Source organism: Macaca nemestrina, chromosome 15 (assembly GCF_043159975.1).
Source record: "Macaca nemestrina isolate mMacNem1 chromosome 15, mMacNem.hap1, whole genome shotgun sequence".
Lineage (NCBI taxonomy): Eukaryota > Metazoa > Chordata > Mammalia > Primates > Cercopithecidae > Macaca > Macaca nemestrina.
Window position 1 is genome coordinate 25159180 of NC_092139.1, and position 13845 is coordinate 25173024.

Sequence of the window (13845 nt, forward strand, 5' to 3'; positions counted from 1 at the left end):
AATCCAGTCAATAGATGTTTTCTGAGTGCTGATTGGTTAGCACAAGCCTTATCTCTGGAGTGTCTCTCCAGTCTCAGAGAGAAACTGGAGAGGTGCAGTCAAGGAGATGACCCTACCAGGTGGAGTTAGAAGTGACCTTCCCAATCCGGAACTGAATTTAGGAAGAGTTAGGCAGGGAGAGAAAAGGGGAAGAAAAAGTGCTAGAAGTTATCTCCTCAGCCTTATTCTTGATCATATGGAACACTAAAATACAGACACCACATGTTCTGAATCAAAATTCAAACTTGAGAGTTGTAATAGCTTCCTATGGCTGTTGTAGAAAAGTACAGTAAGTCTTCAGCTTATATTGTTGATAGGTTCTTGGAAACTACAACATGAAGTTAATTTTTTTTTTTTAAATGGAGTTTCACCCTTGTTGTCCAGGCTGGAGTGCGGTGGCATGATCTTGGCTCACTGTAACCTCCTTCTCCCAGGTTCAAGCGATTCTCCTGCCTCAGCCTCCCAAGTAACGGGGATTACAGGCTTGCGCCACCATGCCCAGCTAATTTTGTATTTTTAGATGAGATGGGGTTTCTCCATGTTGGTCAGGCTGGTCTTGAACTCCTGACCTCAGGTGATCTGCCTGCCTGGGCCTCCCAAAGTGTCTGGATTACAGGCATGAGTCACTATGCCCAGCTGCAAATTTTTATTTTACAATAATCTGTGTTCATGTATTCATTCCTTTTCCAACCCACTTAATTTAGTTCAAAGTCACAGGTGGCCAGAGCCTATCCTGGAAGTTCTCAGCACAAGGCAGAAACCTACGCTGGCCAGGGAGCCATCACATCGCAGGGTGCACTTGCCCTCATACTCACACTCACTCAGCCTGAGATCATGTAGACAACGCCAATTCACCTAACAGGCACAGTGTTGGGAACTGGGAGGAAACCAAAGTACCTGGAGAAAAGCCACATAGATTTGGGGAGAACATGCAAAGTGGCCCCAGCTAGGAATCTATTTTTTTCTCATCGTTTTAACAAAACAACATTGAACAAAAGGACATGATTCGAGGACTTGCAGTACTACAAGCTAGGTGGCTTAAAACAGCAGAAATTTATTTTCTCACAGTTCAGGTGACAAGAGGTCTGAAACCAAGGTGTCAGTAGGGAAGAATCTGAAGGCTTTAGGGAAGAATGTGTCCTTGCCTCTTCTAGCTTCTGATGGTTGCCTGCAGTCCTTGGCATTCCTTGGCTTGTAGCTTCACCACTCCAGTTTCTGCCTCCATCTTCACATGACCTTCTCCCCTCTGTGATTGGGCCTCTATCTCTTTGTGTTTTCACCTGGTGTTATAAAGATATCAGCCACTGGACTTAGGGCCACCCTAATGCAATATGACCACATCTTAACTTGATTACATCTTCAAAGACCCTATTTCCAAATAAGATCACATTCCCAGGTATGGGGGTTTAAGATTCAGACGTTTATTTTGGAAAGACACAACTCAACTGGGGCAACAGGAAAAACGTGTATAATCATGACTCTCCTGGGAAATCGGGAGATCTAGCTACTGCTTCTTTGCAGTGCCAGCTTTAACCAAAGCTCAAACTCATAATTCAAGGAGGGTCAGTCAATATGCCTGCCAGAGGGAGGCTTTGTTTAAGTATTTGCATCTTCTGCAGTGCATTCTCCGACTTCCCCTCCAGTTTGTATGTGTTCTCTATAAGAGAAGGCAAAGTTCTGAATTGTCATGGTATCAGGTACATCTGTGTCTCCAACAGGCCAGGAAGTCCCTGAGGATAGAGGGTGGGTGTTTTTCATCTTTGCCAAGCCCAGGAGCCAGCAAATAGTAGGCACACGGTAAACATGTATTAGATCAGTAGATGAGTGGCCAAGACTGTTCATTTTGAAGCATCAGTTTGAATTTGTTCTTCTTTATCTGCCTTTGCATCTTACCAGTACAAGCCCAACCCCAAACCAGAGAATTAAGTTCATTAACATTCATTATTCCAGCACCCCCACCACCATCCTTTTGTTTTCTGCAATAGCTTCTTAGCCTCCAGTCAAATGAGCTCAAGGAAAATGATGTGACTTGGCTTTGGAAATATATTCCTCTGGCTGCCAGAATGGATTTAGCAGACTCTGAGCTCAGTTCGTCACTCCTACGGCTGCCTCTGTGCACACAAAGGGCTTTGACAGTCCCTGAGTTATGAGGGGCCATTCCAAGGCTGTGATGGATTTGATTGTTTTATGCACTGACTTAAGATCTCATTTCCTGCCACATTCACAAGTGCTTTCTGGGCTGCTGCAGGGAACCCCTGGTGTTGGTTTTGTACTTCCCTCACCTCCATCTAGCTCAGAGTTCTGAGTTTTCTGCTGGAGCAAAAGCTTCAGAAAGATCAAATGATTTAAGAGTTGCCATAGGTAGGTGCTGCACTGCTCAGCCAACCTTCCTGTATTTTTTTCCTGCCCTTATTTTTTGGGTTGACTCTCACTGAAATATTCTGCAAAAGATGTGCAATTGAGAAATAGACAAATCTATTAGGCATATAGCAAGCTGACATCCACAAACCCCTGCGGATCAGTTTGCAAAAGGAAAATAACACTCTCTTCTGTGGTACCTAGTTTAAAGAAGGCAAATTCTTTGCAGTGGTCCCAATCTTTGGGGAATTGTTTTATTTTTTATATGACTGTTTTAGCATCTATCCATCAATTTCATTATCACGTAGATAATCACTGTCATCAGTTTGGTAAAAGCAAAACTTTCAACCAATTCAGAATTAATTACATGTATCTGCATTCAAATGATACCTCTGTTCTTATCTGAAGTGTCTGAGTCAGCTTTGCTTACTGCTGAATGCATGAGATTGAGTTCAAGCCCTAGCCACAGTGAATTTTCTACATATGCTTTGAGGAGACATGGTTAGTGTCCCTAACTAGAGAGGTTAGCCACCAAAAGGAGAGAGCACAACTTATCTGAGACGGAAGTTAAGAAGGCAAGGGTGGGTGTCATGGAGTCATTCTCACAATGGGGTCCCCAGACCAGCAACATTGGCATCACTTGGGAATGTACTAGAAATGCAAATTCTTGGTCCATGCCAAACCTAGTGAATCAGAAACTCTGGGAGACAGGGCTCAGCCATCTGAGTGTTAATACACCTAAGTTCAAGAACTCCCCATAGATAAAGATGCAAGTCCATGTGCTGAGAGGAAGGAAGGTAGCTCTTAAATCTGCTTCAACAACCTTGAGATAAGAGGATGCAAAATGCGCCATGGAGATGAAGTTTTAGAACACACAGGTGAGCTTTGAGAGAGATGTGGGGATACACCATCCCACCTGGCAGCCAGAGTAAAACAGCTTTTAAGTGTCATAAACATGATGAATCTGGCAACAGTAGAAAAAATATTGTGTAAAGTAAGAGTTATGGGTCCATTTGTTTTGGGGGTTATGGTAACAACTATTTTTATTCATCAATGCAAAACATTAAAACATCACCTACAACCCCATACAAAACCTTTCCCTACCCCTTCCATCACATCTCTCCTCTCCCCACCCCAAATCACCCTCACACTCTGACTGTGGTGGTTGATGGGAAATAACTGAAAGAAAACAAATCAAATAATCTCAAAGTTCAGGAGTTTGATGAGATTGGAATACACATTCATAAGGACAACCATTGGAATACGCATTCATAAAGACATCTATAAGCACCCATGTGTGATTGTTCTTCAGGAGAACTTAGAGACCCAGGAATAGGAGCAGACAGAGAAGTGGCTGGGCTGGTTCAGAACTGGAGATTAACAGGGTGGGTGGGGGCAGCAGGCAGGACTCCAGGCTGGAGTGGGGAAGGAGGTGGATGAGATGCTGAGATGACCTGGTCACAGACCTAGGCTGAGTGTCCTTTGAACCGGAGGAGGAGACGGATGCCCTGGGGAATCTGAGAATAAACCTGGTATCAGGGTTCTCCAAAATTTGAAGTATGTGTTATCTGAGCCTGGGGAAGCACTGGCAGAGAGGTCAGAGCTGGTCCCCCTGAGTGCATTCACTATGACTTCCTTCAAAATGTGTACAAGAGTCATTTACCATGTGTCTCTTTGATGCCAGGTCCTGTGTCAGGCACTGGATATTTCACAGGAACATATACTGCTGTACCACTCACCAATAGCATGGCTAGTCTAGATTTCTTACCAAGACAGAATTAGTGTGTAGTCAACTCTTTCTTACGCCCAATAGAACTTCATGATATCTCCTCACAGCCTTAGGGTCTCTCACAAGTGCTGACTACCAGGAAAGATGCTAAAAAGGAAAAACATCTTCCCCTGGCCTGATCTGGGAGACTGAACAGCACGGGACGAGTCTCCCTGCAGGCTGAGAGAGCTGGGTTTGAATCCTGGCCCTGCCTCCTTTAGCTATGCAGCCTTGAGCTCCATGGTTCTCAGTTTTACCCCTGTCATCTGCAGAATGAGAATGGTGATGAGGAATAAACCCAATAAGCCAAGTAAAATGCAGTGTCTGAAAGCCGGTAAGCATCTCACAAATTCTGCCATTGTTACTGACGTAGGAATGTTCTTCTTGGTCACTTTGCAAGCCAGAGACCCCCAGCTGATAATGCCCCACCTGGGCCTCGCTTGGTCACATTGGCATGCCCCAGCTTGCCTGTAGTTAGGGTGATTCCTGAGCTCTTATATCGCACCCAAGAAGAATGAGGATATGCTGGACATTGAAGGATGAGGAGGGAGGTGAAGAATTTTATTGAATGACAGAACAGATGATGGAGAGGGGATGTGGGTCAGGGGTGGGGGGTGGTTGCCCGCCTCCAAAGTCAGGTGGTTCTCTTCTTTCTGTGTAGCTGGGTCTGGGGCTTTTTATGGACTCAGAATAGGGATGAGACAGGCCGTAGGTAGTATTGGAAAAGGCAACATTCCATTGGTTAAAAGCCATCATTCAGAATCAATCGGAGAAGGGCAGGCAAACAGGAACAGAAGTCCTTGCACTGGGCTGCAGGTTTCATCCAGGACCAGCAGTCCAGTCTTTCAGCCTTCAGGCTGCTTTTTTGTCTTGAAGGTGGGGTTTCACGGGGGACCCACCCCTATCTGCTTAGGCATTTGGCTGCCTCCTGTCACTATCACTATCCTAAATGAAGAAAAGATAAGCATACTCACAATCTCTAAGCTACAGCTATCCTTGCTCCATGGATCCCCCCTCCAACTCTCCACCCCCTTTATTGCCTACCGCTTCACTTACCCTCCTACCCCTCCCATCCCCTCCTAGTTCTCTGCTCTGCCTGGTCTGCAGAAATGTCGTCCTCTTTCCAAGTCACATCCAGGACGAGATGCCCTGGAGGGAGAAGTTGCACAAGCCTGTCTGTGCTCAGGAGTATGGCTGAGAGATTGAGTCAGGACATTTCTAGAAAAAGCTCTAACCAGCTTCAGCCACCACCCTGGGAAGAAGTTCCGGAGAAGGCTACCCACAGTCGTATCCTCAGCACACCTTTAAATTTCCAGAGCGAGTGCACTGTGGCGATGACCTTAGAGGCTTAGGGGTCCCTTCAGTCTTTCTGCCTTGAGACCCTGATCCAATCCAACCTGTCTTCACATTGGCTGCCTGAGCTCTTCTTTTGGCTTGATTATTACCCTTACTAGTTGTAAGGCCTTGGAACAGCTCTAAGACTATTTCTCCATTTACTCATCAGTAAAATGGAGCTTGTATAATAGCACACATCGTAGATTCTATCATAGATCATAGATTCTAAGTTGTAAGAAATAGATGAGTAGTATGTACACAAGGTTAAAATCAGTCCCCCCTTCCCCCTGCCACACCCACCGACACACACACACACACACACACACACACACACACAAAGCACTCAGTAGCATGAAGTTACTGATTTTGCCCATCAAGACTTGGTGGTGCACCTGTGGGCTTCCTGCTTCATGAAGAAGTCAGCAATACCATAAGGACTTGTTTCTAGAAGCTGGCCTGGGTCTCAATTACATACAACTATTATCCTCTAAGGTAAAGCTTCCTCGATATCTGGAACATTACTGATGACGTCCCCCAACTTCTATCTCTGATCATGAATGGAGATGGTTCTCATGAGAATAAGGAAAGAAAGCTTCACAGAAAAGGTACCTTTTGAGCTGAATGCTTAGTGGGAAATTGTGGAAGGCAATTCCAGGTAGAGGGAACAGACTGTATGAAGTGTTCTGAACAGCTGGAAAAGTGGGTGCTTGAATGGAGGAGCGATGAGATGAGACCAAAACACTGGAATGTTGGGTAGGCTGGGCGGCACAGAGAGGACAGAGTTTGGGCTATGAGAGCCAGTGGAAGGTGAATATACACGAGAGGGAATTAGATTTGAATAAACACCATTCCTGCACTTAGATATTGTCAACAAATCAAAAAGCTACGTTGTATTTAAGCATATGTTTCCATTGTTTTCCTCCGATCCTTGATAGCTGCCCGGAAGTCTACAGTCCAGCTGACCTAAGCCAAATAGCTTCCTGAAGATGCAAGCCCTGGGGGTCACTCCGACAGACGCCACCATGAGCGTGGGTGTCATCTCCTTCCGAGGCTTATTCTGATCCCCCAGAGCATGCATTTTCATGAAGAAATGTGTAGTCTGCCAACTTCATTGTCATTTATCCCTGGACAATTTGTTAACTTCAAGAATCCTTGAATGCCAACCTGGATGTCTTTATAATTGCTGTCTCTGTCAGAGCCTGCGTGAAAAATGTCACCGGGAGAATGAAGTCAGAAAGCGAAGTTGCAGCATGTTCCTCACGAAGGTGACAACGACTGAAAGCATTACTTGCTTTCAGGACAGTTTTGAGAACGTTTCCAGCTTCTGAAAGAAAAGACATTTGTAAAATTGGAAAAGCTAGCCTGCTGACATTGACAGTGAATTCATAATGCACATGTTAATCTACAGAGAGGAGCAGGCTCACGCACCTCAGAGGAAAGCTCAGGCACCAGCTAGAAAATGCTTTAATCAAAGGCAGGAAAGTTGGAAGCCTTGTTACAAACCATAAAAACAAGTGTGTGTGTGTGTGTTTTTTAAATCTCTTGAATATACAGATATAAGTAAAATGAGCAACAAAGATCTCTTTCAGGATAGTAAACACCACTACCTAATTCTACATATGGGGGCAAATCCTTTTTTGGGGAAGTAGAGCTTCAATTTCATTTTCTATAAAGGGAGAATTGAGCTAATTTATTCTGAAGGCCCCACTAGTCTACGTCTCCCACAGAGATTGCCTACATTTATAATTATCATCTCTTAAGAAGATCATTTTAGTGCAAACCCCCAATGCTACTTGAATAACCTCAGTAGTGGCGTCCTCACCATCTGCTAAAACAGGAGTTGAGCAAGTACAGTCCATAAGCCAAACTCCGCCCTCTGCCTGTTTTTGTAAACTAAGTTTTATTAGATCCCAGCCGCATTCATTTGTTATTTGTCTAGCATTTTACAGAAAAAGTTTGTGCTAAAACATCCTCCTGACTCTCCTGAGCACTGCAAATCAAACACCATTTCTTTACTAAAAACTGCTGTCTTTGATCAAAGAATCAAACCTAGTAGAGATAAGAAAGGCGCTAGCACATTATCTGTTCTTAGATGTATGGTTCTCCTTTAATACACCTTGGGAAAATAAATGCCATCCTAACAAAGTTCTTCCTTGTACTTACCAGAAATTTGCCTATGCATGACTGTTGCCCCTTAGGCTCAGCTCTGCACCCTAGAGTTCCAAAGGTCGATTTCTCTTCCACAAGGCAGCACTCTGGATAATTAGCTGGTAAAGAACTTCAGGAGGGGCCATCCTTATTCCTCCAAGATTTTCTCATGTGTGTTATGGCTTATCATTTCTTCTCTTCTCCAGTAACCTGCCTCTGGAGATTTCAGTTTCTCTGTGCCACTTGCACTGTGAGTACCAACCCTGAACCCAAGGATAACAGTGTCCTAGGACTTCTGCACATTTTGTTCCAAGACTGGGTCCATACAGGGGTCACTTAACACCATTGACATTAGCTCCGCTCTGAACATTTTACATATGCACTGCTGATGTTAAGCCACATGCTTCCCCGCTCCTCGAGCATAATTGAGTTTTAGTTCAATATGTGAGCCTTGCATTTAAAATACAAAATTTAATCATTTACTTCAATCTACCCTGTTAGATTTGGATCTGAACATTGCACCCACTTTACCCAAATCAATCCCAGAATTGTTCTTACATTTATGCTTATTTCTCATACTTACTCTTTCCACACCTGCTATTCCTGCAGGACAATTGACAGTTGTCTGAACAAACCACATTTCCTTTTATTGTGCCCCTATTCACAAAGGCCTTTCTTTTTTGACCCAGTGAATTCCTCTTACCTGTCCTTCAGGCATCATATCCTCCAGAAAACCTTCCCCAACTCTTACAGGTAAGGTAATCAGCTCCTCTTACGTGTTGCTCATCCCCTTGAGTTTACCCCCTAACAGTGTTTACTGTACTGTATAAACTTTTTAATAAATGGAATTGTGTCTTGTTTTCATGTATTTCCAATGTCTAGCATGGTGTTTGCACATCGTAGACACTGAGTACATTTTATAAATTAATGAATAAATGAATGAAGGAGTGATGCGACTGAGAAAAGCTTAAAGCCCATTCTGAAGAATTTAACAATGAAGAGTGTGGAGGGTTCTTAAGTGGGTTACAGCAATTATGTAGTATGATCAGTTGAATTTTAGAAGGAGAGTTAAAGCTGCTGTGAGTGGAGGCCGAGTCTACTGAAGGGAGAGATTACAGGTAGTGAATTCAAAAGGAAGATGAACGATGCCACATAGTAGCGAGGGAGCTGGAGAAGGGAGAGCAGAACTAGAGCGATAGGCTGTGTACAGGACAGGTAGGACTTGGTGATGAGTCTAATGGGGAAGGTGATGGCAACACATTCCTTCCGAATGACTTAATTCCAGCCAGAGTTAAGTTGCAAAGTTAGTATGTGATTCAAAAAACACTATTCTGCCTCTATCCATTCTGTAAACAAGTAGCTTATTCCTAACTCTGGCTGATAATTCAGAATCACCTCAGGTGCTTATAAATAATACAGATTCTGGGGCCCCACTAAATCAGTCACTAAATCAGAGTCACTAAATCAGAATCATTTTAAAGCTCCCAGGTGATTCAAATCACCTGCCAAGTTTGGGAATTCCTGGCTCAAATGCCCACTTTGCCTGAAACGGCCTTCCCTTTGTTCTTCTAAGCTTAGGCAGTTGTCTTTACCCAGTTGGGCTGAAATTAACTTCTTCTTTTACAAACCCTCTGTACCCCTTATCTTGACTGACTCATAAGATAATTGATTTCTTCCTTTTGGTGTGCTTATTTTCTTCGTACACATCTTATCTCCTCATCTCTAGCATTTACAAACAAAGTAACAGTGGACAGTTTGCTTAAACTATCTGAACTCAGTATCCTCATCTGTAAAATGGAGAGAATATGATCTCCTCCCTAGGGCTATTATAAGATATCAAATGGAAAAGCAAGTAGCCCATGTCTTAAACAGACCAGGTGCTGAATAGATATTTGGACTCTCTACTCTTAGCTAATTGGTAAACACTCTTTAGAGCAGAAGCATGTCTTACTTAGGCAGACATCTTTTATATCTGGATGGAGTCTAGTCCAGCAACTTATGCTTACCAGGTAGTCAGGGAATATTAAACTAATGGAGAATAAATGAAGAAATAGGGAATGAATTGATCAATTGATGTAGAATAAATGGGTGAATGAAATACTTGATTTATAGTCCAGCAACTTATGCTTACCAGGTAGTCAGGGAATATTAAACTAATGGAGAATAAATGAAGAAATAGGGAATGAATTGATCAATTGATGTAGAATAAATGGGTGAATGAAATACTTGATTTATAGTAACAAAAATTGATTGTTGAAAAATGACTACATCTGTCTATAAATGACCATCTCTGATTGTCTTTCTATGCTTAGGATGATATAAAAATTCAGTTGCCTACATTTCACCCTAGAGCCTCAAATCAAAACACCTGGCAATTGAGAACCCACTGAATTGTAAAAGTTTCTCTCATTGATTCTGGCCACAGCCCATCTGGGAAAATCACTGCTTCAGAGAACCAGTAAGAGGCCATATTGCTTTGTTTAATGTAAAGAGATAGATTTTCTCGTTCTACAGTAGTTATTGAAAGTTTAATTCCAATTGATTGTTCAAAACATATCCATTAAAGTCTAACATCTGTTTAATAGGTATATCTTGTTACACTCTTGTACTTAGGGCCACAGTCAAGACCTGACATAATCAGAGACACAGTTTAAACAAACTAATTACATAAGGGCACACAGAGGCTGAGCTGAGCAGGGGCCTTTGAACACAACATATGCCTTTAATCAAAACCAGGCATCAGCGAAAACAAGATACTCCAAGCTGGAGCCAGGCAGCACACTCATGCTATAGCAGATGTTTCTAGGACCAGTCCAGTCCAGCAACTTTCTCAGCAGTACTGTTGCTCCCACACCACCACCTCAAAACTTGACATTTCTTAGACCAGGCTGAGCACTTTGATTGACAGATGACAGGAGAAGAAAGGGATCTGGCAGACAAGTCCCTCTGCATGCATTTCTCTGAAGCATGGGTGTTTGGGATTATTCTGAAGCATAGTTGCTTCTAAACAGATCTCCTGCATGGCTGAATGTCTGGTTCCAAATCTTCGTGAAACAATAATCACATAGGTATTTGCTTCCATCCTTCCCAGCCCCACTTTATTTTTCCGTCACTCTCACTGCCTTGGAATTACACCTTCCCATAAAACATTAGCACTGGAAACTTGCCTCATGTTCTGTATTGGAGATATCCAGACTAAGAGTCCAACATCCAGGCACTTTTCTGTGCATTTTATACACAATATAAGCATATATTCTTTTGACTTCAGTGTTTATATTCTTAACTACTACACACAATTCTATTTTCCAAATAGTGGCAGAACTTTCTGGATAGCATTAAAAATAGGGAGAATTGTGGGTAAAATTATCTCAGCATGCTCACCTACATAATCTGAAGCACATAGATTTGAATCAGCCTAGTTAAGCCTGGTCCATAAGGGGCATGGCTTTTGTTCCATACACTCTGCTCACTGTAGCCACGACTGCATATCTCAGGTGGAATCAGTTCCAAAAGGCGCTTATTCACAGGCACGTCCTCCTGTCCTGCTCAACTAAAAGTTCCTAGAGGGAAAAATACATCATACTTATCTTTGTCTTCCTGGGGTCCATTATAGATTAGTAAGTACCTGTCTTAGTCCCTTCCTCCTGCTCTAAGAAAATACCTTAGCCTAGCTAATTCATAAACAATAGAAATGTATCTCTTATAGTCCTACAGGCTAGGAAGTCCAAAATCAAGGAGCCAGCAGATTCAGTGTCTGATGAAAGCTTGCCCTCTGCTTCAAAAGATGTCATCTTGTTGCTGTCTCCTCACATGGTGCAAAGGGCTAACCTGTACCCTCAAGCCCGTTTCTAAGGGCACTAATTTCACTCATGAGAATGGAGCCCTCAGGACTTAATTACTCATCAAAAGCCCCACCTGTTAATACTATCACCTTCTGGGTTAGGTTTGAACATATACATTTTGGAGAGGCACAAGCATTTAGACCATATCATCACTGAATAAATACATGAAGAATGAACTGTACAGTAAATTAATATATACAATATTTTAGAAAAGATACTTTAACTTTAGTGTTTATGACTACAACCTGATAATTAGTTAAAAACGAATAAACCACAGGATAGAATTTTCTCCAAAGCAACACAGAATTTGATTAATTTAATTTAATTTAATATGGGGTCATGTAAGTATACCTATAAACGTTCTGATATTAACCTCCAGCCCTTCAGTTGGCAAGAGCTGCCCTCCCTAGTTAGGCAGGGCACAGGTGAACATGGGCGTCATCCTGACTTGCTGATCCTCCTCTAGCTAGACCCTCTCACTGGAATGAAACTGCCGATGTCACTTACCAAAATCCTCATTAACGTATCTACCAGGTTCAGAGTTAGTTTCAAAATGCCTCTGAAGTGTTTAAGAGTAATTGGCTTTGAAGTAGAGCAAGACGTCAAAAATTCATCCATTACCCCAAAACCCTTTAATGTGAAAGCATTTCTCGTATAGTGCTATTAAAAGTGACCCCTAGCTGAAGCTATTCTAGGATTTTCTTCTACCATGTGCTGCCTCCACTCCTTCTTTGGTATTCAAGTTCCTCCATGACAGACTCTCCCTCAATTGGTCTCCTGCCCCTTCATGCCTGCTCTTCTTCCTGGCACTATCTTGACTTCTGCAAGGCCTTTCTCCTTACTGTTTTTGCTCCCACTTCTGCCCTGGATAGATGTGTTTGCTCTGACCCAGAATGTCCTCCATCTTCCTCATTCCATTCCAAGCCTTACACTGGAGCAAGCTCCAGGTTTATCTTCTACAGCATTCCTTTGTTGACTTGCTCCATATATATATAGTGATCACGTATTCCAAAGTCACACAATTTCCCCAGGGGAAATCAGAGAATAAATGAATGAAAAAGCTCTAAGGGCCTTCTTTTCATTCTAAGGCTTGGTATCTGATTCCAAAGACCCTTCAGTGTTTTGTTTTGGTTGGTTAGTTGGTTTTGTTTTCAGCTCCTCTTCCAGTTAAGTATCTTTAATTCAGCAAGCACATTTGTTCATTGCTGCTATGTACTTGGGACTGTGCTCAGTGCTATGAGATTTGTACTAGAGGAAAATTCCCAAAAAGTTATGCAATAGTTCTTTACACACATGCCCTCCACCTCTCACATACAACCACACAGTAGACACACCAGAACCCCAGCTCCCAAAGTTCCTTTTCTTTTGTAGATGACTCACAATTTCTTTCTCTCAGTGGTAAGGTGAAATACTCTTCTCCCTTATATCTATAATATGATGACAAGTTGACTAGTTTTCTAAGTAAACACCACATAGTATTATGTAGCAGAACATCTGGGAAGGTATGGGGAAAGCCTTGTCCAAGTGTTCAAGCCTAGAACTCAAAGTATCAACTAAGATCATTGGAAGATTCATTTGTAGGAAGAAATATGAAGATGTGAGATATTGGTAAAATCACCTGACCTCTCTAAAATTTAGTTTAACCACCTGTGAAATGGAAACAACAACAATAAAAGTACAACTTTCCTTCAATTGCTTCACAATTTTGTTGTGAGGAAAATAATAAGACAATGTGTGGCAAAAGTTCTAAGCAGATGAAAGTAACTACATCATGCCTAGAGTTCAGAAAGATAATTAGGCACCTACATTATACCACAGGTTCAACTGTGATTAATGCATTTACTTTGGGAACTCTAAGAATTAATAACCATTTGCCATACATTCATTATGATCACATTAATCATTATAATTGATTGGTTAATTAGCTAATTATGGTTATAATGTAGATATCATATGCATTTCCATAGGAATTTTTTGGTAATTCAACATTAATTAACACCTGACCTTATCTTGATTCTAAACAGATCAAGAGAGAAACTGTCTAGCATCATTTTGATCAAATGGGGACTTCACAGACAAATATAGTGAAGCAGGCATTATGATTTCTGAATATTGTGCTTTAGGTCTGGAGCAGTAAAACATTTTGAAAAATCAAAAGCTTGGAGCATTTTTCAACAAGTACTTTAAAATTCTTCTCATTCCCTCTTTATGCAAGACCCATACAGGAAACACAGGTCCATCTCTATTGTCCTTGCTCCTTAGAGCAAGATTTTTCTCAAAGAGGGATGGGGAGCATCTGACAGAAGAACAAGAAACAGTTAATGAAAACTAACTACCTGCCTACTGCCTTTCTAG

General features: G+C 42.1%; 1 long non-coding RNA gene across 2 annotated transcripts in view; it reads right to left on the reverse strand.

The window, feature by feature from the left end:
* Positions 1–735: 735 nt before the first annotated feature.
* The window catches only part of LOC105496347 (uncharacterized), a 554035-nt gene continuing 540925 nt past the window's right edge, over positions 736–13845 (reverse strand). For both annotated transcript variants that reach the window (XR_011613360.1, XR_011613359.1), the window contains exons 4-5: positions 6665–6824; positions 736–1319 (exon numbers count right to left, since the gene is read on the reverse strand). This is a non-coding gene — a long non-coding RNA (uncharacterized lncRNA). The remainder of the gene's footprint in view (positions 1320–6664; positions 6825–13845) is intronic.